Genomic DNA, 24,391 nt, shown 5'->3' with positions numbered 1-24,391 from the left:
ATAACATGCAATGAGTCTCACGTGAGTCTGATCTCCCATTCCCTTTAAAGGCCAATATTCGCTTGCACTATGGCAGATTGCTATTTACATGGCAGCATTTGTGAGGGGAAAAACTGAACACTTCTCCTAAGATGAATTCTTTTACTCAGATACCTGAGATGCGGTGCTGAGCTTCACGTCCGATGTGATATACCTGAGACGCAGTGCTGAGCTTCACGTCTGGTGTGAGATACCTGAGACGCGCAGCTGAGCTTCATGTCCGGTGTGAGATACCTGAGACGCGCAGCTGAGCTTCACGTCCGATGTGATATACCTGAGACGCAGTGCTGAGCTTCACGTCTGGTGTGAGATACCTGAGACGCGCAGCTGAGCTTCATGTCCGGTGTGAGATACCTGAGACGCGCAGCTGAGCTTCATGTCCGGTGTGAGATACCTGAGACGCGCAGCTGAGCTTCATGTCCGGTGTGAGATACCTGAGACACGCAGCTGAGCTTAATGTCCGGTGTGAGATACCTGAGACGCGCAGCTGAGCTTCATGTCCGGTGTGAGATACCTGAGAGGCGCAGCTGAGCTTCATGTCCGGTGTGAGATACCTGAGAGGCGCAGCTGAGCTTCATGTCCGGTGTGAGATACCTGAGAGGCGCAGCTGAGCTTCATGTCCGGTGTGAGATACCTGAGACACGCAGCTGAGCTTCATGTCCGGTGTGAGATACCTGAGACGCGCAGCTGAGCTTCATGTCCGGTGTGAGATACCTGAGAGGCGCAGCTGAGCTTCATGTCCGGTGTGAGATACCTGAGACACGCAGCTGAGCTTCATGTCCGGTGTGAGATACCTGAGAGGCGCAGCTGAGCTTCATGTCCGGTGTGAGATACCTGAGAGGCGCAGCTGAGCTTCATGTCCGGTGTGAGATACCTGAGACGCGCAGCTGAGCTTCATGTCCGGTGTGAGATACCTGAGACGCAGTGCTGAGCTTCATGTCCGGTGTGAGATACCTGAGACACAGTGCTGAGCTTCACGTCCGGTGTGAGATACCTGAGATGCGCAGCTGAGCTTCACATCCGGTGTGAGATACCTGAGACACGCAACTGAGCTTCATGTCCGGTGTGAGATACCTGAGACGCGCAGCTGAGCTTCATGTCCGGTGTGAGATACCTGAGACGCAGTGCTGAGCTTCATGTCTGGTGTGAGATACCTGAGACGCGCAGCTGCGTTTCACGTCCGGTGTGAGATACCTGAGACGCGCAGCTGCGCTTCACGTCCGGTGTGAGATACCTGAGACGCAGTGCTGAGCTTCATGTCCGGTGTGAGATACCTGAGACGCGCAGCTGAGCTTAATGTCCGGTGTGAGATACCTGAGACGCGCAGCTGAGCTTCATGTCCGGTGTGAGATACCTGAGACGCGCAGCTGAGCTTCATGTCCGGTGTGAGATACCTGAGAGGCGCAGCTGAGCTTCATGTCCGGTGTGAGATACCTGAGACACGCAGCTGAGCTTTATGTCCGGTGTGAGATACCTGGAACACGCAGCTGAGCTTCATGTCCGGTGTGAGATACCTGAGACACGCAGCTGAGCTTCATGTCCGGTGTGAGATACCTAAGAGGAGCAGCTGAGCTTCATGTCCGGTGTGAGATACCTGAGAGGCGCAGCTGAGCTTCATGTCCGGTGTGAGATACCTGAGACGCAGTGCTGAGCTTCATGTCCGGTGTGAGATACCCGAGACACAGTGCTGAGCTTCACGTCCGGTGTGAGATACCTGAGACGCGCAGCTGAGTTTCACGTCCGGTGTGAGATACCCGAGATGCAGTGCTGAGCTTCACGTCCGGCGTGAGATACCTGAGACGCGCAGCTGAGCTTCATGTCCGTTGTGAGATACCTGAGACGCGCAGCTGAGCTTCATGTGCATTGTGAGATACCTGAGATGTGCAGCTGAGCTTCACATCCGGTGTGAGATACCTGAGACGCACAACTGAGCTTCATGTCCGGTGTGAGATACCTGAGACGCGCAGCTGAGCTTCATGTCCGGTGTGAGATACCTGAGAGGCAGTGCTGAGCTTCATGTCCGGTGTGAGATACCTGAGAGGCAGTGCTGAGCTTCATGTCCGGTGTGAGATCCCTGAGACACAGTGCTGAGCTTCATGTCTGGTGTGAGATACCTGAGACGCACAGCTGAGCTTCATGTCCGGTGTGAGATACCTGAGACGCAGCTGAGCTTCATGTCCGGTGTGAGATACCTGAGACGCAGTGCTGAGCTTCATGTCCGGTGTGAGATACCTGAGACGCAGTGCTGAGCTTCACGTCCGGTGTGAGATACCTGAGACGCGCAGCTGCGCTTCACGTCCGGTGTGAGATACCTGAGTTGCGCAGCTGAGCTTCATGTCCGGTGTGAGATACCTGAGACACAGTGCTGAGCTTCACGTCTGGTGTGAGATACCTGAGACGCAGCTGAGCTTCATGTCCGGTGTGAGATCCCTGAGACGCAGTGCTGAGCTTCACGTCCGGTGTGAGATACCTGAGATGCAGTGCTGAGCTTCATGTCCGGTGTGAGATACCTGAGACGCGCAGCTGAGCTTCATGTCCGGTGTGAGATACCTGAGACGCGCAGCTGAGCTTCATGTCCGGTGTGAGATACCTGAGACGCAGTGCTGAGCTTCATGTCCGGTGTGAGATACCTGAGACACAGTGCTGAGCTTCACGTCCGGTGTGAGATACCTGAGATGTGCAGCTGAGCTTCACATCCGGTGTGAGATACCTGAGACACGCAACTGAGCTTCATGTCTGGTGTGAGATACCTGAGACACAGTGCTGAGCTTCACGTCCGGTGTGAGATACCTGAGACGCGCAGCTGCGCTTCATGTCCGGTGTGAGATACCTGAGACGCAGTGCTGAGCTTCATGTCCGGTGTGAGATACCTGAGACGCACAGCTGAGCTTAATGTCCGGTGTGAGATACCTGAGACGCGCAGCTGAGCTTCATGTCCGGTGTGAGATACCTGAGACGCGCAGCTGAGCTTCATGTCCGGTGTGAGATACCTGAGAGGCGCAGCTGAGCTTCATGTCCGGTGTGAGATACCTGAGACACGCAGCTGAGCTTCATGTCCGGTGTGAGATACCTGGAACACGCAGCTGAGCTTCATGTCCGGTGTGAGATACCTGAGACACGCAGCTGAGCTTCATGTCCGGTGTGAGATACCTAAGAGGAGCAGCTGAGCTTCATGTCCGGTGTGAGATACCTGAGAGGCGCAGCTGAGCTTCATGTCCGGTGTGAGATACCTGAGACGCAGTGCTGAGCTTCATTTCCGGTGTGAGATACCTGAGACACAGTGCTGAGCTTCACGTCCGGTGTGAGATACCTGAGACGCGCAGCTAAGTTTCACGTCCGGTGTGAGATAACCGAGATGCAGTGCTGAGCTTCATGTCCGGCGTGAGATACCTGAGACGCGCAGCTGAGCTTCATGTCCGTTGTGAGATACCTGAGACGCGCAGCTGAGCTTCATGTACGTTTTGAGATACCTGAGATGTGCAGCTGAGCTTCACATCCGGTGTGAGATACCTGAGACGCGCAACTGAGCTTCATGTCCGGTGTGAGATACCTGAGACGCGCAGCTGAGCTTCATGTCCGGTGTGAGATACCTGAGAGGCAGTGCTGAGCTTCATGTCCGGTGTGAGATACCTGAGAGGCAGTGCTGAGCTTCATGTCCGGTGTGAGATCCCTGAGACGCAGTGCTGAGCTTCATGTCCGGTGTGAGATACCTGAGACGCAGTGCTGAGCTTCATGTCCGGTGTGAGATACCTGAGACGCAGTGCTGAGCTTCACGTCCGGTGTGAGATACCTGAGACGCGCAGCTGCGCTTCACGTCCGGTGTGAGATACCTGAGTCGCGCAGCTGAGCTTCATGTCCGGTGTGAGATACCTGAGACACAGTGCTGAGCTTCACGTCTGGTGTGAGATACCTGAGACGCGCAGCTGAGCTTCACGTCCGGTGTGAGATCCCTGAGACGCAGTGCTAAACTTCACGTCCGGTGTGAGATACCTGAGATGCAGTGCTGAGCTTCACGTCCGGTGTGAGATACCTGAGACGCTGTGCTGAGCTTCACGTCCGGTGTGAGATCCCTGAGACGCAGTGCTGAGCTTCACGTCCGGTGTGAGATACCTGAGACGCAGTGCTGAGCTTCATGTCCGGTGTGAGATACCTGAGACGCGCAGCTGAGCTTCATGTCCGGTGTGAGATACCTGAGACACAGTGCTGAGCTTCACGTCTGGTGTGAGATACCTGAGACGCAGTGCTGAGCTTCACGTCCGGTGTGAGATCCCTGAGACGCAGTGCTGAGCTTCACGTCCGGTGTGAGATACCTGAGACGCAGTGCTGAGCTTCACGTCCGGTGTGAGATCCCTGAGACGCAGTGCTGAGCTTCATGTCCGGTGTGAGATACCTGAGACGCAGTGCTGAGCTTCACGTCCGGTGTGAGATACCTGAGACGCGCAGCTGCGCTTCACGTCCGGTGTGAGATACCTGAGACGCAGTGCTGAGCTTCAAGTCCGGTGTGAGATACCTGAGACGCGCAGCTGAGCTTCACGTCCGGTGTGAGATACCTGAGACGCTGTGCTGAGCTTCACGTCCGGTGTGAGATCCCTGAGACGCAGTGCTGAGCTTCACGTCCGGTGTGAGATACCTGAGACGCAGTGCTGAGCTTCATGTCCGGTGTGAGATACCTGAGACGCGGTGCTGAGCTTCATGTCCGGTGTGAGATACCTGAGACGCAGTGCTGAGCTTCATGTCCGGTGTGAGATACCTGAGACGCGCAGCTGAGCTTCATGTCCGGTGTGAGATACCTGAGACGCAGTGCTGAGCTTCACGTCCGGTGTGAGATACCTGAGACGCGCAGCTGCGCTTCACGTCCGGTGTGAGATAACTGAGTCGCGCAGCTGAGCTTCATGTCCGGTGTGAGATACCTGAGACACAGTGCTGAGCTTCACGTCTGGTGTGAGATACCTGAGACGCAGTGCTGAGCTTCACGTCCGGTGTGAGATCCCTGAGACGCAGTGCTGAGCTTCACGTCCGGTGTGAGATACCTGAGACGCAGTGCTGAGCTTCACGTCCGGTGTGAGATCCCTGAGACGCAGTGCTGAGCTTCATGTCCGGTGTGAGATACCTGAGACGCAGTGCTGAGCTTCACGTCCGGTGTGAGATACCTGAGACGCGCAGCTGCGCTTCACGTCCGGTGTGAGATACCTGAGACGCAGTGCTGAGCTTCATGTCCGGTGTGAGATACCTGAGACGCGCAGCTGAGCTTCACGTCTGGTGTGAGATACCTGAGATGCAGTGCTGAGCTTCACCACCGGTGTGTGATACCTAAGACGCAGTGCTGAGCTTCACGTCCGGTGTGAGATACCTGAGACGCAGTGCTGTGCTTCATGTCCGGTGTGAGATACCTGAGACACGCAGCTGAGCTTCATGTCCGGTGTGAGATACCTGAGACGCGCAGCTCATGTCCGGTGTGTGACCCCCTTTAGGCATAATCGGCATAAGAACGTGCATGTAAACGCACTCAAAGTATTCGTTTCCTCTCTAGGCAGGTATTTTTTTTTAGGTTTATTTATCAAAATGTTATTTTATATATTTGTGTGATGTTCTGTATTTCGATCGCAGCTTTAATGGTATGAGAAAACGGTTTATGACTGTTTATCCACCACTTTACCTTTTATTTAAAAGGATAAAGGTTGTTGCTGTGTGCAGTGTGCAAAGGAAAATAAAAATAGTTTTACCCTTCTGCTGACAAGTGTCGTGGCCCTCCCAACCCATTCACACACACAGATTTTTCGACTATCAGTCGACCATAGAGAGATTCGACAATTCTGATTTGAATGTGTAAATCCTTAGTCGGGGACACCCCTACAACTGCCATATTTCAGGATGACAATGTCAAGATTGATCAGGCTCAAATTGTGAAGGAATGGTTGGAAGGGCCCATGAAGTATCATGTGCTGGGCTAGACTTTACAGAGTATTTGACTCTTGAATTGTCAATTCAAGATCTTGGCCAAAAATGTATGTACTAAAATGTACTAATAAACATAACAAATGTAATTGTATTCTATGAACCTAAACAATTTGTAATCATTTGTTTATCAAGCTGTTTATACGTAAAATGCTCTCAAATTCCAGTACTCTCAATATGTTTAAAATGGACGTTTCAGTGTCTATAAAAACATTTGAAAATGTATGTTTATTAATATGACACACAATTCATGTTTTCAGAATAAGTGGAATATAAAAACTATGGCCTTAAGCCAAACTTTTTTTTTCTGTTGCTTTGTTAAGTGCACCCTGTTTAAATTTAGTTGCTCCTCCGTCAGACAGTTGCTCATTTACAGAGCGAGGTCTGTTTCACTGCTCATGGCAATGAACAACAGACACTTTTTTGCCACTTGCTGCCAGGTGCAAAAATTCTTGAAAGAGCAGAAAAAAATGTCTACCACTCTGCAGGATACAAAGGCAAGAGTTAACCTTAAGGCCATGTAACAACAGGAATCAGACTCTTCCAGAGTCAGCACAGCTTGAGTATCATCCATGTACAAACTGTAGTGACCTGCCAGGGGCTGGTGTGGCTTTTGCCTGCTAGCCACTGACCATAGCTTCTGAAGGAACCCACATTTCACAGAGTGAAACCTAAAGCTAATTGAACATGGTTCATATACTGTACGCAGCAGTTAGAGGTACAGTGAAGAGGCAATATAAAATATTTGCTGTATACAGTATGTGCTCCAAGCCTAAATCCAAATTCGGAAAGGCACAGAAAATGAGCAGAGCCCCAAAGAGACATGGTTGGTGCATAGTTTGCTACATTACTTTCCTTATGTTCCTTTCAGGACTTACTGTCACAGGTGTGTAGTGCAGCAGAGATGAGGAGATACCGGACTTCCAAACAGATAGGCATTTATTCAAATGAACGTGAACCAGAACACCAAACACCTTTCTTAACATAACTCAACTCAAGACCAGACAAGGAGTGACTGAACAAGAGGAACTTAAAGCACAAACAACAGAAAGAGACATACATGTCGCACTTACACTTTGTGTAGATCCCTAGTATACAGTAAGTTATGTAAGTGCTGTATAAGAAACGATCTGAAAGTGGTAAGATCTGAAAGTGGTCTTAGACTGATTTCAGGTTAACTTGACCACGATTGAATGCAGTAACAGCAAACTGTGTAACAGCATCAGTATATTTTCTCGGCACAACAATAATTGAATCTTTGATGACTAAATAAGTGCAATTAACCTTTATTCCACACAATGTCTGACACACAATGATAAAGTGACGTTTCACTCATAGTTACTGCAGAAAGGGAAAAAAAAGAACAGGAAGAATCATCAGTAAAACTTGAAATGGCACAGCAATTTACTGTAATGAATGCAATCAAATAGTAGTGTCACTGTCATTTTGATGTTGTGTTGAAAATGATAGTTTTGAGAAGAGTTTGAGATTGTGAATATGAGGCAAAATCGGCCCGCCAGCAATGATATCTGGTCCGCGCCCGCAGCCAGAATAATAGAACTGTCATGATAGTGTAACAGAGGCCAGCTAGGGAGAGCTGTGCAGGTAAATCTCACTCCCCTGATGTCAAAAAGATGCTCTAGTGACTGACATTAGAGGCTGCAACCTTTAGCCTCCATGTTAGACCGTCCGACTTCCATGCGGAAAGACCTGAGTTCGAGCACCGCTTGGAGTGGACGGAGAGATTACAACAAGAACAGTTACTCACAAGCAATTTGTCTTTAGTGATTTTGCCTTCAAAAAAAGGATGAAAACGTTTTTTGCAGCAATGTTTTATTTTGGGATGAATTGAAAGCTTTTCATTTGAAAAGTTCTGAAGGATATTCAAAAGAGTCTGTGGAATGGATCGCTAGACATGTCTCTAAAATAGCCATGAAATGTGCAATATGATAAAACTTACTGTGAACTAACAGTAGAATCTTTGATAATGTCATTTTCTCTTACCGGCAAGCTTAAATGTTAACATCACTCTGCACACAAACAATTTTAAAAAAATGCAGTTTAGTATAAATCCAACCGATTTTAATTCAAATACCGAATCCAACTCCCATCCTAAGTCCATTATCACAGTATAAACAACGCCCACAGCAGTGTATTTTTAATTTAATTAAAAAAAAATTATGATGACTGTGCCGGATGACTGTGCCGTTTTGCTGTCTGTAGGTTCCTTCATGCACAAAAAAAAATGGATCACCGCTTCTTTTACGTCTTTACGTAATGATGTCATTTCTATCCTACCGGCCGATGAAAATACATTCAAACACGTTCATGTAAAGTATTTGTAATTAAAACTTAGTATAGTAATAATTATTATTGTAATCAACATCATCTTGGATACGTTTTTTAATTCATGTTTTGCAAAAGCACTCAATACAGCTACTGTCGTGCAAACACTGATGTTTTACACAGATTAAATAAACTTACATTGACATAACATATTACACAAATTCTTGGTTCACCCGTGCTCATATATTATCAGCATCAGTTTTCCAAGAGAAACAGCAGCTGTCCCACTCCGAGAGAAACAGCAGCCGTCCCACTCCGAGAGAAACAGCAGCCGTCCCACTCCGAGAGAAACAGTTCTGTTCAAGACGACGCTATCACGCATGCAGTATCTCAGCTCACCGGTTCTCACAGCAAAACATGTCTCAGTTCAGTGAACTGTTGGAGTTACAACATATACTTCAAGACATTAGTTTATTTCTAGTCTGAGGGACTGCCACTCATGTCAGAAAGTGAGTAACTAAAGTAACTTGTGAGATCAGTGCTGATTTGAGACGCGAACTGTTTAGAACGATTCAGTCCGATTTGGTGAACTGGTTTGACCGGATCACTAAAAAGATCCGGTTAAAAAGAACGATTCGTTCGCGAACCGGACATCCAGCGGCTATTGTTTAGGGTTCTTGCCACCACGAGACAAATCGGCATTGCAAATTGAACATAAAGCTCTACTTGAATAGCCTTCTTGTGACTGAAAGTACTGCCAAACAACACATTTTCTGTTCACAAGTTCCATTTTCACTCTCTCACAGCCTACTGCATTCGAAAGGTCCACCTAGTTAACACGTTGCCATAATCAACCGCGGCATCATGTTCGACCAGTATCGCGTAGTGCAAGCGGGTTCGGTTCGGTGGAAAAAAATTCTAAGGTTCGGCAGAAACCGAACCCAGTCAAAAAGCCCAATATTCGGCCGAATCCGAACCCGAATCCTGGATTCGGTGCATCCCTATTTATTATTCACAACATGGAAATAGGAAATACAACATAGTTTGTTAAAAGCATGACTCACACAATGGGCTTATTCAAGTTCTCCCTTATTTTTGTTTGTTATTTTTATCCATTCCGCGTCTCCTACATATGTGTGTTTTAGCAAGGTGGTCTGTGCTGCAAGTTGGTGAATGAAGATACTTGCCAGGTTACGTGTCACTACTGCTGTATTAATTTATCCAATTTTTTTTAACAGAGTAACAGCTCACTACCGGTTACAAAAGACACTGTAACAGTACGTCAGGCAATTCTAGTTGCATTTTTCATCAATTCATTTCTTTAATTATCCCTTGACTATGGTCTGGCCCGCCATCTAGGCCATATTTAATTTTTTGGCCCGATGCCAAACTTACTTGCCGACCCCTGGTATAAAACATCTGCTCAAACTGAACCCTTCCAGCCTCCAAAAAGTAACAAAATATGCTTTATTTTATTCTTCTGTCATTTTTACTTTAATATCAGGAGAGTTTTATATTATCACGACAGGTAATGATCCATCCGTGCTTGAAATAGATCCGTGACGCTAACGATCCGAGTATGTAATAAGGATTGGTGAAACATTCATGCATTTAAGGGTTAAATTGTAATACAGTTTCACAATATTACTGTTTTCATTGTATTTTTGATCAAATAAATGCAGCATTGTTGAACATAAGAGACTTCTTCTTATTGAATCTTATTGACCCCACGCCTATGCATGGTAATATATATACACACACACATACACGCTACAACAAGTCTAGTTAAACTAGGCAAGCTTAGACCATTGTGGCTAATCCCTAGTCTATGACAACACAATCTTGTAGAGATTAGATCACATTTTATTATTCAATCAATTCAATATGAATGCATAATGCACATCACCGCATGGTGCTTTGTCCTACCTTGTCTGACTGACTTGTCCGACTTCCTAAGCCAGGGGAGAGCAGTTCTACCCACCACCTGCTCAGGCCTGATGTAGGGAACACTCCACTCGTTCAGCATCACCATGACGGATGAGTAGTCTGCAGGGCCATGTTAACCATAATGGAAAACCATGATCACCACCAAGTTTGGCGCTCCCATCGCAGAGTCCATAAAAAGCCCCCTAACCTTGAAAATTCAGTCAGCTCTGCTTAGTTTTCGAATCTATCACAGCCGCTAAGGTGCTTGACTGCAGGCTTGAATAAGAGATGAGAATAACAATAATGCTTAATAACTGATCCACCCGTTCAACATGATCAGTGGCCTTTCTGTTCAGATACTCTCTACAATGGTTTTGTTGCTAGAGATAAAGGAAGATCGATTAATACTGCAAAGCAATTAAAAGTGGACTGTGATTCTGTATTAGCCTTCACAAAAAAACGGATGATGTTGCTTAAGCTTTTCTAGGTGTTCTAATATAACGGTAGGTTTTTGAATCTTTTGTGAACATTAAAATCTGGGGTATGGATCGTACCCCTTGGAAAATAACCTTCACAAGAGAGTAATGTCAACAAGTCGGCAGGGGGTGGGTATCAAAGAACCTATTTATCAAGCTAAATGACTATGGCTTGGAATCCAGACCCAATCATTTGCTTGGTAACCCTTCCAAATTTTAGTCTATCCTGGATCTTGCCTGACACGCTTGAGATCCTTATTGACTGGGAGTGCAAACTTTTAGAGGACCACAACAAATCAGTTTCAAGAGAACATTGCCTTTCGATCTCAACCCAACAAGCAAAAGTCGTACAACGACTGAGAGAACAATTCCTAAATGAAAAAACCAAACCAACTGCTGATATTACAGGGAGACTTTCTTTTATAGGCAACCCAGGCTCATCTGGAAGTGTCTTCGGCGAAATTTCTGCAAAAGGATGTTACATTGCTTCTTGCACATTTTGCAAAACTTTCGAAATGAAATGTCCAGTCAGTGGGTGCTAAAAACATGCAGTTTTATATGGAACAGATGAATATGAAAACATTTTATTTCATTAGTTGTACTGCTGGCCACGGCAGGTCGGAAATTAAATGTACAGCGAGTGGGGTAAAAAGGTCAGTGATGTGCAAGTTACTTCCAAACTGTAATGCATTTTATATAACATGTTACTGCTATTTAAAAGTAAATATTTACATTACAATATTAATGCATTACAATACATTACAATATTATTGTCTCAGAATTGTAATGTGTTACATTACTCGTGCATTATGTTTTGAGTTATTTTTGCCAAAATAACTACAGAAGTAGAACCTTAAAATTCTAAAATAACAAAATTTAGGCTACTACAGAGCATTTCACATCCAGTAGAAGGCGATATGGTGTAGCAGGTAGAGGTCAAGTGATTATCTGGCAATATGGGACTAGGTCTATTCATAGACACAACAGAACTGTATGTAAACTCTACATAAACACTGCACATTTGTTCTTTCATTAATTGTTGTCATTATTTTATTCTCTTTGAATTCAAGAGGTTCACACAACACAAATCGCGGTTGTGCTATTCTGACACGACAGAGCCTTTAAGCCTTCTTTAGCCGCTTTTCCACTGGCCAGCTCGAGCACAGATGCTGAAATCATGCCTGCGGCACTCCTGTAAAATCTGCCCTAAACACACCTTCAATGGAATATGTCAAACAATAAAAAGGTACACCAGCAAGAGGGAGATTAATTAAATAAATCGCTATAAAAATATATCAGAAGCTGTCATTTAGTCTTTATTTACTAACCTGGACACCACACGGCTATTGACTGACCACAAACAAGTAATAACTTGTAAGTGCATTGTAACTAATGTACCGAGTAAAATATTACTGAAAATTGATTAGTAATGCCTTACACTACTGTGTTACAGCAAAAATTAAAAAGTTACTTGTAACACAGTTCATAAATATGGGAAGGAAGGAGTCGGGAACTGGCGAACATTCAACAAGTTTAATGAAATAAACAAAACAAAAGTAACGCGCCTCACGGACGACTGCCCGCACACACATAACAAAACATAAACAAAACCATAACAAAGTCCATGCCTGGTCCTCCCTCGCCCTTCACTGGTGTCGCTCGTCCTTATATGCCTCCGAGCTCCCTCGTGAGAGGACTCGTGTGGCTCGCAGGTGGCACTCATTTGCACTCACACCACGGACTTGCTCACTCCCTCCATGTCTCGTCCACCTCGCCACGTTACTGTAAGACATTACATTTGTAATGCGTTACTCCCAACACTGAAAAAGGTTAATGCTAGAGTGTTTGAAAATAACGTACTACCTACACTAAACCCTGGCCAAAACGCAACCGATAGTGTTAACCATGCCATTTCAGATTGCTTCCTTGAGTTTTTTGCAGGACCCATACCCAAATGCTCTGCAAGTGCAGTGCTGTACCAGGCAAAATACTGAGCAGGTTTACTACATCAGAACAGCCAGATATATGGAGCTGGTTAAGGGATGCAAACATCAAAATCTACTGTATAAATCGTGCACTAAGAAGCTGTGGTTTACAGTGAATTTAAACTTACAGCTAAGGGCTGTTGTTAGGCACAATGCGTAGTGGAGTGTTTATTACTTTTATAAAATGACACCACACAATACAAATATTAAAGCTGATGGCTCAGACAGGCCTTCATTGACACCAATGTCATTTCCTCTCTCTAGACCCATAAAAGGCACTAAAGACGTCATTACAAAGCCCATCTCACTACAGTGATTCTATAATCATTTTATGAAGCGACGAGAATAGTTTTTGTGCGGAAAAAAAAACAAAAAACAACTAAATTACGATTTATATAGTGATGGGCCGATTTTAAAACAAAGATTCGAACGGTTATGTATCAGTGTATCAATTCAGGATCCGGATCGCCAATGTCACGTGATTTCAGCAGTTTGGCAGTTTGACACGCAATCTGAATCACGAATCGATACGCTGATTCATATATGGAGCTAGAAATATGACAAAATGATCTGAATTTGAATTGTATAAATCTGAATTATTGACAAGTGTAATCTAACAAAATTGAATATTATGTTGCATTTTACTTGAATTTGAATTTTTAAATGTTGCATATAGAACATTTGAAATTGAACACATCTGAAATGTATTTTCAAACAGCAGATATTTTGTTCTGAATTAACTGACTGGAAATATTCAGTTTTTGAAAAAATACAGATTCAAGATTTCAGATGAAGAAGAAATTCATAACATTAAATTCAATATTTTAAAATTAAAACCGCAGAAATTCAGAGCTTACAGAAAGTACAGTGAAGGTCAGAGGTCATCATCAGGGAAGAGTAAAGGATGTCAGAAAAGTCGAACGGAGCACCATCTGATCATTTCATTTCCTTTTTGTAATGGAATAAAGAGAAAAGATCAAATGGCCCTTTTATACTTTTTGTTTAGTTTAGATTAATGCATGTGAAATTTTTCGTGCGTGGTTTACAAAACGTTGATTAGTGAAGAAAATATCCGCAATTGATGTCATCTGTCGATCTCCAGGGCTAAATCCAAAATGTCCCCTTAAATCCTCATTCACTATTCCTTACTTTAGTTCACTAACACAGTTAAATTGAACGAGTCTGGCATAATAGTCTAAAATAATAAGACTAAAATAATAGTCTTGTAGCAACAGTAGGCCACCACTTCTTAAACTGTACAGGGCAGTTCCTAGATAAGGCAACTTTTCTGTGCAACTTAACGCGTTTCACAGCCTGTTTAATTGTGCAGTAAACCACCCGAAAATTTTAAAATCTAGCCGAAATCTCATTTTCTGTGCATTAATCTAAACTAAACTAAAAAGTATAAAAGGGTCATTTGATCTTTTCTTTTTATTCCATTACAAAAAGGAAATGAAATGATCAGATGGTGCTCCCATTCGACTTTTCTGACATCCTTTACTCTTCCCTGATGACTTCCCTGAATTTCTGCGGTTTTAATTTTAGAATATTGAATTTGATGTTCTGAATTTTTTCATATGAAATCTTGAATCTGTATTTTCAAAAACGGAATATTTCCAGTCTATTAATTCAGAACAAAATATCTGCTATTTGAAAATACATGTCTAAACAATTTCGACATAAAAACTTTTCAGATGTGTTCAATTTCAAATGTTCTATATTCAACATTTAAAAATTTAAATTCAGAACTATGTAAAATGCAACATAATATTGAATTTTGTTAGATTACACTTCAATAATTCAATACACGTCAATAATTCAGATTTATACAATTCAAATTCAGATCATTTTGTCATATTTCATAATGGTTCGAAGCTTGGTTTGAAATCGGCCCATCATTATATAAGTCGTTGTTTTGCGCACAAAAACTATTCTCGTTGCTTCATAAAATGATTGTAGAGCTACTGTAGTGAGATGGGCTGTGTAACAACGTATTTAGTGCCTTTATGGGTCTTGAGCGAGGAAATTATATTTGGTGTCAATGAGGGCCTGTCTGAGCCATTGGATTTCGACAAAAAAAAAAAAAAGCTTTGTGTTCCGAAGATGAACGGAGGTCTTACGGGTGTCGGATGACATTAGGGTCAGTAATTAATGAGAGAATTTTAGTTTTTGGGTGAACTAAGCCATCTAACGGTGTAAATAATGTAACTTTTGTTGCTGTTCACGGTCAGGGAATATTTTTCAGCGGAAGGCAGGCTTGCATTGATACATTTGTTTATGTTGCTAAGAGCAGTTGCTAAGGCTGTTGTGCTGTGATACACAGATTTGGGTGAAGCATTCACAGCCGTGCGCTATAGTGAATAAAACCAATGACCAATCAGAACTGGAACTAACCATTTTATAAGTGTTCTCAGGCCACGACAAGGAACTGGTTGAAAATAAGTCTATATTAATTGATGATCTCCTCTTGTTCTCATCATCAGTGTGAAAAGGTATAAAAGATGTTGGTGTTCTACAGTCATAGTGTTCATTTCACCTGGAAACTGCAGTAAAAATTGTATTTATAGGCATATTTTCGCATTTATTTGCATAAATGTAGGAATGTTTTTCAATGAGTCTATGTGGTTTATATGCCCAGACATCAACTTGACCCAAGCATGCAGGGATAACACTGCGGAAATAATTACGAGGTGAAACACGTTCAGAAACGAATCACGGAAAGTTCCATTGAGCCGTATCTCGCAGATTGAGAAGACTTCCAAAGACTGCATAACAAACGCATTACCATTCCTGCCATTTGTTTAGTGTCTTCAACCATTCACTTCATTTAACAGCTGCAAAGGACGTCTCCTCTGCCCTTTCAGGTGTGACAAATAAACAACAACGCTTCAAACTTTAGTTTTTCCTCTGCCTGCGATCTCTACAGGCAAATGGAAATATTCTGACTCACTGTGGGCTGGTGGGATTTAAAGCTTCATTGATTGGCATTTGTCGTATCAATAAGCTGGGGTGTTGAAGGAAATATAACAGTTGAGTATGTGTAGCAATGCAAGGAAGCAATAAAAGGTGCTTTGAAGCTTATGAAGACAATATTTCTGAATGTGCTATGAAACCCGCCAAGTGAAAATGTATTGTCTTTTGTCTTTAACAGTAAGAAAAGGAAATGAAGGGGTTACTTTAGTTTAAAACTCAAGTCTTCAACCTTTTAAGACCAATGACCCCTTGTGGATAGAGAAACCACTACATGTTTTACATACCTTGATAAATGGCAAAACCATTCAAATAATCATCAACACATTATAATAATATTTAATGGGTAACACTTTATAATATAATATAATATAATATAATATAATATAATATAATATAATATAATATAATATTTATAATATATAGTAATATTCCATTTGTTACTTCTAAGGAATTTTTAATATTCAAATCAAAATTTGAATTTTAAGTTCAAAATTGATGTGTTAGAAGCAGGACAAATGGCCATTTGAGCAAGTTTGAAAAGGGCCAAGATTGTGCATTGTGACTGGGTCAGAGCACAGGACGTAGTTAGGTCTATTTTAGCCTATTTTTACCTCAAAATGTTCCTGAGCAAGCTACTAGAAGCTTGCGTGCTTCTAGTAAACACAGAGGCTGGCGAACGGCGATCTTTTCGAATCAGCTTTGACCACGACTCTGGACGGCTTGGAGTTGAGCTTTTCTCTGAGAAAAGAACAAAGAACGGCACTGAAGTCATTCTTAAAAAGGGAAGATGTGTTCTGAGTTTTGCCGACCGGATACGGCGAAAGTTTAATCTATCAGCTCCGCTTCACCTTTGTTGCTCTGGTTGGTTGTAGCACTATCCTATCGCGTGCAGAGGGAGTTTAAAAGACAACCGTTTATCCGTCCCTCGGATTGAGCCCTGTCAATGGTGAGTTTCCAGACCAAACATCTTGATGTGGGTCTGGCTTGTCAGGCTAAGACTGAAGCGCTGCTGCCAGTAACTGGAGGATTCATCTCATCTCTTCGTTACTCTAGTTTGGTCTGAATTTGTGGATGCATCCATGTGAATGTTACTTTGACACGACCACCTAGCTAAGCATTGTTGCAGACCATGTAAACACTTTCATGGAAATGGTATTCCCTGGTCTCTTTCAGCAGGATAATGTGCTTAAATGTTAGTTTGTATTGTTCTAAGGAAGAATGAATCATGAAAATAAGATTAGTTGTCACAGGTAAAAAGTCTGAAAAGTCGCTCAAAAGTTTTCAAAAAATTCAGATATACATGCAAACTAAGACAAACCAACTGATATTACTTATTGCATGTTTATTTTCATTTTTTGGCTGATCACTATCGGTCACTATAATCCAGGCCAAATATATAAATATAATAATGTAATCAAGCCTTCTGGAATATGCGAAGGAGTTTGCAAATCATCCTTTTTCTTACTAAGCGGTAGCCAAGAGAGTCACCAATGTTTTTTTCCTTTAGTTGCCATATGGCTGGACATCCTACACAAGAGCTGAAAATAGGAATTGCACTAATTAATGTTGATGAGGAAACATAAAGAAACAAATTAAGCTGAAAATATAATATAAATAATATTATAATTTTTTGTCTATAGAACTGGTACAAAAAATAATGATATGTTTTAATCCCAAACAATGAGGAGGACTTAAAAAACAAGTGGTTTTAGATGAAGCCATCACTGATGTGGTGTGTTATAGGTGTGTCTTTTTATGAACCATGATCTGAAAATAATTGTAGTTTTGAAAATAAGATCTGCTTAAAATCTGCTTACCCTGAAATAATACTATAAATATATGTTGTAATCTATATCTATGGAGAACACAGAAACTCCATTGAACAGACTCCATGATTATGGCAGATTATATGTCAGGGTTTGTTGATAAAGCACATATTCCATAGTATGATAATCACTGATTGAACATGTTCAGTCGATAAGAACAATATGCTTGTTTCATAACGGTTTGTTTCAGACAGTTCCACATGTAATAATTTGCTATTTCATATGTAAAAATGTCAGCCAATCAGAGCAGTGGGCGTTTACACTGAAGTCTCACAGCAGACACACCCCTTCAAACAGAGCATTCAAATCAGAGGGCTAAAAATGCCTTTTATTTCTAAATCATGACCATTAGTAATGTAAAAACTGTACTAAAATTTTAAGTGCACCCCGGACAACATTATAAAGCAATAAAACAATGCAGTTCATTACCGCTTTAAATCAACACTTTTACATTCCTGAAAACTATGTATATATAAAATTCATATTGATAATGAATTACTGTCAAAGAATAGGACATTAATGGGATCATCTGGACAGCTCTTGTGAAATGTTGTCTCCTTAACAGCTGATGAATGGACATCTTGTCCATGATATTTTTCTCAGGCACCAATGGGACAGCCACATCAAGACTCAGTGTTGGCCAGCGGGCATTTTTGCTTACTTGTACGATGTTTAAGTACCTGGCTAGTTCCTTAATGTCATGATCTTTAAGGTGGTAATGATTTTCAATAAGAAAAGATGGTGTGACATTTTCATCAAAGTCTGGCTCATCCAACAATTTGGGAGAAAGGTTATGAGTATTGGCATGTTACTTCCTCAACATATTTATTCTGTCACCGGCATCCTTTCCTTCCAATCTAAAACTGTCTTAAAAGATGCTACCTTATCAACGCACCACTTTCTCATTAGTGTTACAGTAAATCTCAGAAGGTATACCATGAAGGAATGTTCACACCAACACACAATAACTTTCGAGTTATGTTGTCTGCTGCTTTAAATGCTTGAGCTCTGTAGCGGGTGGATTCTGATTGGCTGGTAGTGAAAAAAGTTCTGAAAGTTATTCAAACAATATTATTCCTTAAAGGGTTAGTTCACCCAAAAATGAAAATTATTTCGTTAATTACTCACCCTCATGTCGTTGGACACCCGCAACACCTTCGTTCATCTTCAGAACACAAATGAAGATATTTTTGTTGAAAGCTGATGGCTGAGAAAGGCTTCAGAAAGGCCTCCATTGGCATTCAGTACATTCTCACTCACAAGACCCATAAAGGCACTAAACACACCGATACAAAGTCCATCTCACTACAGTGGCTGTACAATCATTTTACGAAGCGACGAGAATAGTTTTTGTGCGCAAAAAAACTAAATCTAAATAATGACCGTGTAGATCTCGGACGTGAGCTCACTTGATAGCGGTGCTCCTCCTCTACCGGGTCATGTGTCCAAACGGCGGATCTGCGTCATATTCTCGCGCATGCGTCGAGTTCACGACAATAACTTGGTGGATAAAGTCGTTATTTTGATTTTTGTGCGCACAATAATTATTTTCGTCGCATTGTAAAATTATTGTACAGCCACTGTAGTGAGATGGACTTTGTATCGGTGTGTTTAGTGCCTTTATGGGTCTTGTGAGTGAGAATGTACTGAATGCCAATGGAGGCCTTTCTGAAGCCTTTCTCAGCCATCAGCTTTCAACAAAAATATCTTCATTTATGTTCTGAAGATGAACGAAAGTCTTACAAGTGTCCAACGACATGAGGGTGAATAATTAATTAAATCATTTTCATTTTTGGGTGAACTAACCCTTTAATACTCCTTAATATTCCCTGGACTTCCCTATTCTCATAGTATAAGAATAATTATAAAAACTTTATAGTAATACTAGTCGTTATTGTTATATTGTCCTTGGTGTGAATGGGCCCTGACTCCAGACCAGTGCCAAATGTTGCCAACTTTAAATATATGGAATCTCATGCAATTTTAGGAGTAATTTCAGGGGCCATTTATACTACACCCTTTTTAACCAATGGTGTTCTGAAGATGAAAACTGAAAACTCTTTTCCCTGCATTGGCTGTTCATTTACACAACAACAGCGTTTTGGGAGCAAATAAACTCAAACTTTTGAAAATGGGTTTCAAAGTCAATGTTTTTGAAAATAATAAAAGGGATAGTTCACCCAAAAATAAAAAATAAAATATTTTTATCTGCTTACCCCCAATTAGACCCCATTGATATGCATTATACGAGCAATGGTTGGAGTTAAAAATCTTCATTTGTGTTCTACTGAAGAAACAAACACACCTACATGTTGGATGCACTGAGGGTAAGCGGATAAACATCAAATGTTCATTTTTGGGTGAACTGTCCCTTTAGTTGTGCTAATTTATATTGTGTAAACTAAAAAAATGCAAATTTGTGAAAATGGTGACATCAAAGTTTTCAGTCCATAGAATCGCAAAGAAACGCATATGTTTCTTTACAAAGGGACATTGCCAACTACTGGCCTGGCAGCAGAATACAGCATTTTTTTTTGCCAGATCATTTTGACAACATTTTCGTCTGTCAAAGGAATTTTTTTCCATGTAAATGTCCCCGTCATTCACACAGAACGCATTTTTGCTTTGAAATGGGGGGAAAAATATACTCGTCTTGAGATGCATTTTTTAAATGGCACGATTCCTTGTGGCCATACAACAACGACATTCACAAGTAATCATTTAATATCAATGATCAAAAATAATGGACAGAGTCCACGCAGACATAAGAACAATACGAAATAAATACAAATTCTGAAACAGCCCTATAAGGCTACACAGTTTTCCTGATGAAATGTAACGTTACGCAAAAACATCAATCAAAAATCACAACCAATCAAAAGAGTGTCTGGGCGTGTCTCTCTCTCTCTCTCTCTCTCTCTCTCTCTCTCTCTCTCTCTCTCTCTCTCTCTCTCTCTCTCTCTCTCTCTCTGCAAATGCAAGCATTCACAATGAAATTGATAAGTACATGAAATTCCTTCTTACACTATTTCAACATTAATAAAAAATATTATTATAATATTATTATAACATAATGAGTGACTAAAGCCATAGTTTTTATCATAGAATATACTTGTTTGTAAACGTTGAGTTGAATATTGTTTTCTCTTAATTTATTTTTAAGATCTGAGGTGAATCAGCCTTAGATGCATAACAAAAGAAGTTTAAATATGATTTTTTGTGACCTTTATAGACATAGCCTACTGAAAGCAATAATGCAAAATGATATTCAAGCTCCTTTTATTTGGTCGGGTCGAGTCGAGGTTGGTTTGGACAAACAAATTGCTTATCGCGTCGCGTCTGGATAGGACATAGCTGTTTAAATTTGCTTTTCAAAGCTGTTTTGTCTGATACCCCTTTTCCACCAGAATGAACCGAGTGCTAGTTCAGAGCCAGTGCTAATGTCAGTTCTGAGTTGGTTCGACTTGACCGCCTTTAAGAACTGGTTTGGCTTTCCACAGGCTAGAGAGCCACCACAGAGCTAGGTCTTACGTCACTGTATACGTCTCATCTTTCTCGCTAGCGTTTTTGCAATGCTAGGGAGGCAGCGGGAAATACAAACACACCAGGCTTGTTCGAGATGCATCGGCATGAGCGATTCAAAAGCATAAGGAGTCGTTTTGCCCTCACTGTTCTTTGATGTCATACGGCGCACAGTGCACACCGATGCATCTCGAATTAGCCTTCCCTCAATGGCTCATGGCTTTATGATCCTACATCAGCATTAAAACGCCACAAATCCAAAGCATTCGTGCAGCTCTCCATTGTTTTGTATAGACGGAGATTAAAATCGAGCAGCTGTTAGCTTGATTAGCTGCTATTTAAAAAATGGCGGTTACAAGTTTATGTTCGACTTGTTGATCACGGTAACACCGCCTCCAGCCGCTGAAGCAAGCGGTTCTTAGTTCGAGCCTAGCAATGTTTTGGTGTTACTTAAGAACCACTTTTCCTGGTTCAGAGCTGGTGCTTTGGCTGTGGAAAGACAAAACTAGGTTCTTTGAAACTAGGCTCTGGCTCCTTGGTGGAAAAGGGGTATAATTGTCAGACGGGAATATTTGAAGGGTGAATGGTTCATTTTCTTCTGTGCAAGATAGTGAATCAGTCAGATTGCAAAATGTATCACAAAAAAATGATCTATTGTAGATTATACTGATTTAATGACTCAATTTCTGCTTTAAGAATGTCAGATTCCTGAATAATGATGTATTAAAGCCTAAACAACACAGTTAATTTATTAATGAGGTGATAAGTGAGTATGACTTTATTGTTTGTAACTGCACACAAAAAATGACTTTGAAATATTTCCCTTTAAGGATCAAAAAACATCAAACTGGTTTATAATTACATCAGGGCTACACTAAATTGTTCTTGTTCTCAAAGCTTGAAAAGTCAGTTAAACAAAAGTGACCCTAATGAAGATATACTGTTTCTATGAATGACTCAGTTTTTCAATTTGGATATGATATTCTGTCCCCTGGAGCACTAAATACCTTAACGGCACCGATTATGACAGATTTCACTAACATGTTACTCAAAGTAAATAGGTTCGGTGCGTCTTCCAAATTACACAAAGCGGCACTCAAATATAATATATAGTTCCCGCTACTTTCCATGTAACGATATTACCAGCGGCAACCTTTTTTTAATCTCACCCCTGCTTTCTGAAAAAAGGTCACAGCACAGCATTTCAGCATTTTTATTTCAAGGAACTTAGCTGTCCTTGGGAGTTGGCCGTGTACGTTTCTAAAATAAGCCTTAAAGATTTAATATATCTGCTGGATGCGTGTATTAAATCTGGCACTTTAAATATGGTTCTCCATTAACACTTCAAAACAGGATTATGAATGACCAATAACTATGAGGAGTAATTTTCCCTCTGAAATATCAGTCATCTTCCTATCAAAGGTTTATGGGGCCCATGAGGGTTCGGAAATATTATTTTGGAGCGCTGCTCTAGTCCTGTCAAACACAATTAGCGAGAGACGAGTCCGAGTGATTTAGTTGAGTCCAGTTCGGTTTTGTTACCGTCAGGGATAATCAACGTCGCGGACACAACTCCTTGTATCTTCATCTCATGAACATCTATCCTTTCATAAAGTTCCTCATTCATTACTGTCCACATCCTCAGACGGTTACTTATCTTTCCGCGTCTGTCTCTCTCTCACCTTGGGACTAAACAGGAAAGGGCTGGGCTCTGGGCTTGAGGGCAGGACTTGGTTAATCAGGCAAGGATTTCCTCTGGAGACAAACTTCTATAAACGGCAATATCACCGCTCAAGATCACAGAGTTCAGTTTCCATCATTACATCCTGTGTGTCACTGACCGATCTCTCCTCATAAATCAACGTCTGAACGCTCAATGAATGACGGACCCATATTTGGCAAGCACACATTTTTCCATACAAATAGATATAAAGTTTAACTGTCCCGAGACTTTATGTTATGAATTGGACTAAATAATGTGGTCTTAATAATGACGAAGTAAATTAATACATACTACTTCCACTTATAATGTTCACTGTAAAAAAAAAAGTCTGTAAAAATAAAAATTGTAAAAATAAAAATGTAAAAAAAAAAAAAAATTGTTAACCCTTAAAACACAAACTAATGCAATGTGTAATTGAAAATACAAGTAAAACACCTGTAAAAAACCAATACGGAAATTCCTTCATATTTATACAGTACATTGTGCCCTATTTTTGCAGACTTTTTTTTTACAGTGCAGAGTAATCCAACTTTTCTATTGTTTTACTATGTTATAGTTTATGGGATAATCGTTAATGTGTTCATATTCAGGCTTGTTTTTTAACATTCACAAATAATCCAAAACTGCTGCCAGTTTAGGATTCTTCCCAATTTAAAGGGATAGTTCACTTTTAATTGAAAATTCTGTTATCCCTCAAGTTGTTTTTAAACCTGTATGAATTTCTTTCTTCAGCTGAACACAAGGGAAGATTTTTTTTTTTTTTTTGATGAATGTCAGTTATCCATCAGTTAACTGTAGCCATTGACTTCCATAGTAGGAAAAAAAATACCCAGCTGAAGAAAGAAATTCATACAGGTTTGAAACAACTTGGGTGAGTAAATGATGACAGAATTTTAATTTTAAAGTGAACTATCCCTTTAAGTAACACCTCAACGATCAAACTCCTTGAACAGATGTCTGTCCTCTATATGTTTTAGAAAAGTGAAGGTGTTGATGTTGTACTTTAGGGGATTTTCAAGGTGTAGCAGATGGACTTGCAGCGGGACGTGTAACTTTTGTGTAAATGACACTAAAGTAAATCACTGGTTTATAAAATTACAGATGCATTATAATTAAGTGACATAAAATAACCATGCCATTACTCCAAAACGTATACTTAATACTGCCAGTTGACTGTTTCCGGCCTGTCTCTCTAATCACGGGCAATGTTATTTGAGATTGCCTTGGCCATGCGCCTCATAAAGCACAAGGTGGTGCAAGTAGGACAGACAGTGGTGCAAAACACACTCGCACTTATATTGGTGTTTCTTCAACCATGGGCTCATTGGCCATATGAATATTTTGAGAATAAACTCTTTTAAAAGGGTCATGAATTGAGAAATCAGCTTTCCCTTGAGCTTTTGATTTATAAAAGGTTAGTGTAATATAAGAATATACTGTAAGTTTCACAGCTGAAAGCATCCTTGTTAGTTAAAGAAAAGCTTTTATTGACAGCTGGCTCAGCAAACGATCGATCTGCGATTGTGCGTAATCATGGGTCGTCTGATTCTGTAGCCCCGCCCACCGACTTGAGCATGTCATGACATGTTAGATTAAAAACATAGGTCTACGTGGAGCTAAATCGGATCGAACTTCCAAGCAATAAAGCTTATGGCATGTTTCAAACATTCTTCAGATTCC

General features: G+C 41.5%; 1 protein-coding gene across 1 annotated transcript in view; it reads left to right on the top strand.

Annotated features, from left to right (window-relative positions):
* si:dkeyp-23e4.3 (rho GTPase-activating protein 7) overlaps window positions 1-24,391 on the top strand; it is an 81,175-nt gene that overhangs the window by 17,534 nt on the left and 39,250 nt on the right. The gene's annotated exons all lie outside the window — the stretch shown is intronic.

The sequence above is a fragment of the Pseudorasbora parva genome, chromosome 18 (assembly GCF_024679245.1).
Source record: "Pseudorasbora parva isolate DD20220531a chromosome 18, ASM2467924v1, whole genome shotgun sequence".
NCBI classification, from domain to species: domain Eukaryota; kingdom Metazoa; phylum Chordata; class Actinopteri; order Cypriniformes; family Gobionidae; genus Pseudorasbora; species Pseudorasbora parva.
Note: the sequence above shows the minus strand (reverse complement) of the source record. Positions and strands in the feature narration are given on the sequence as shown.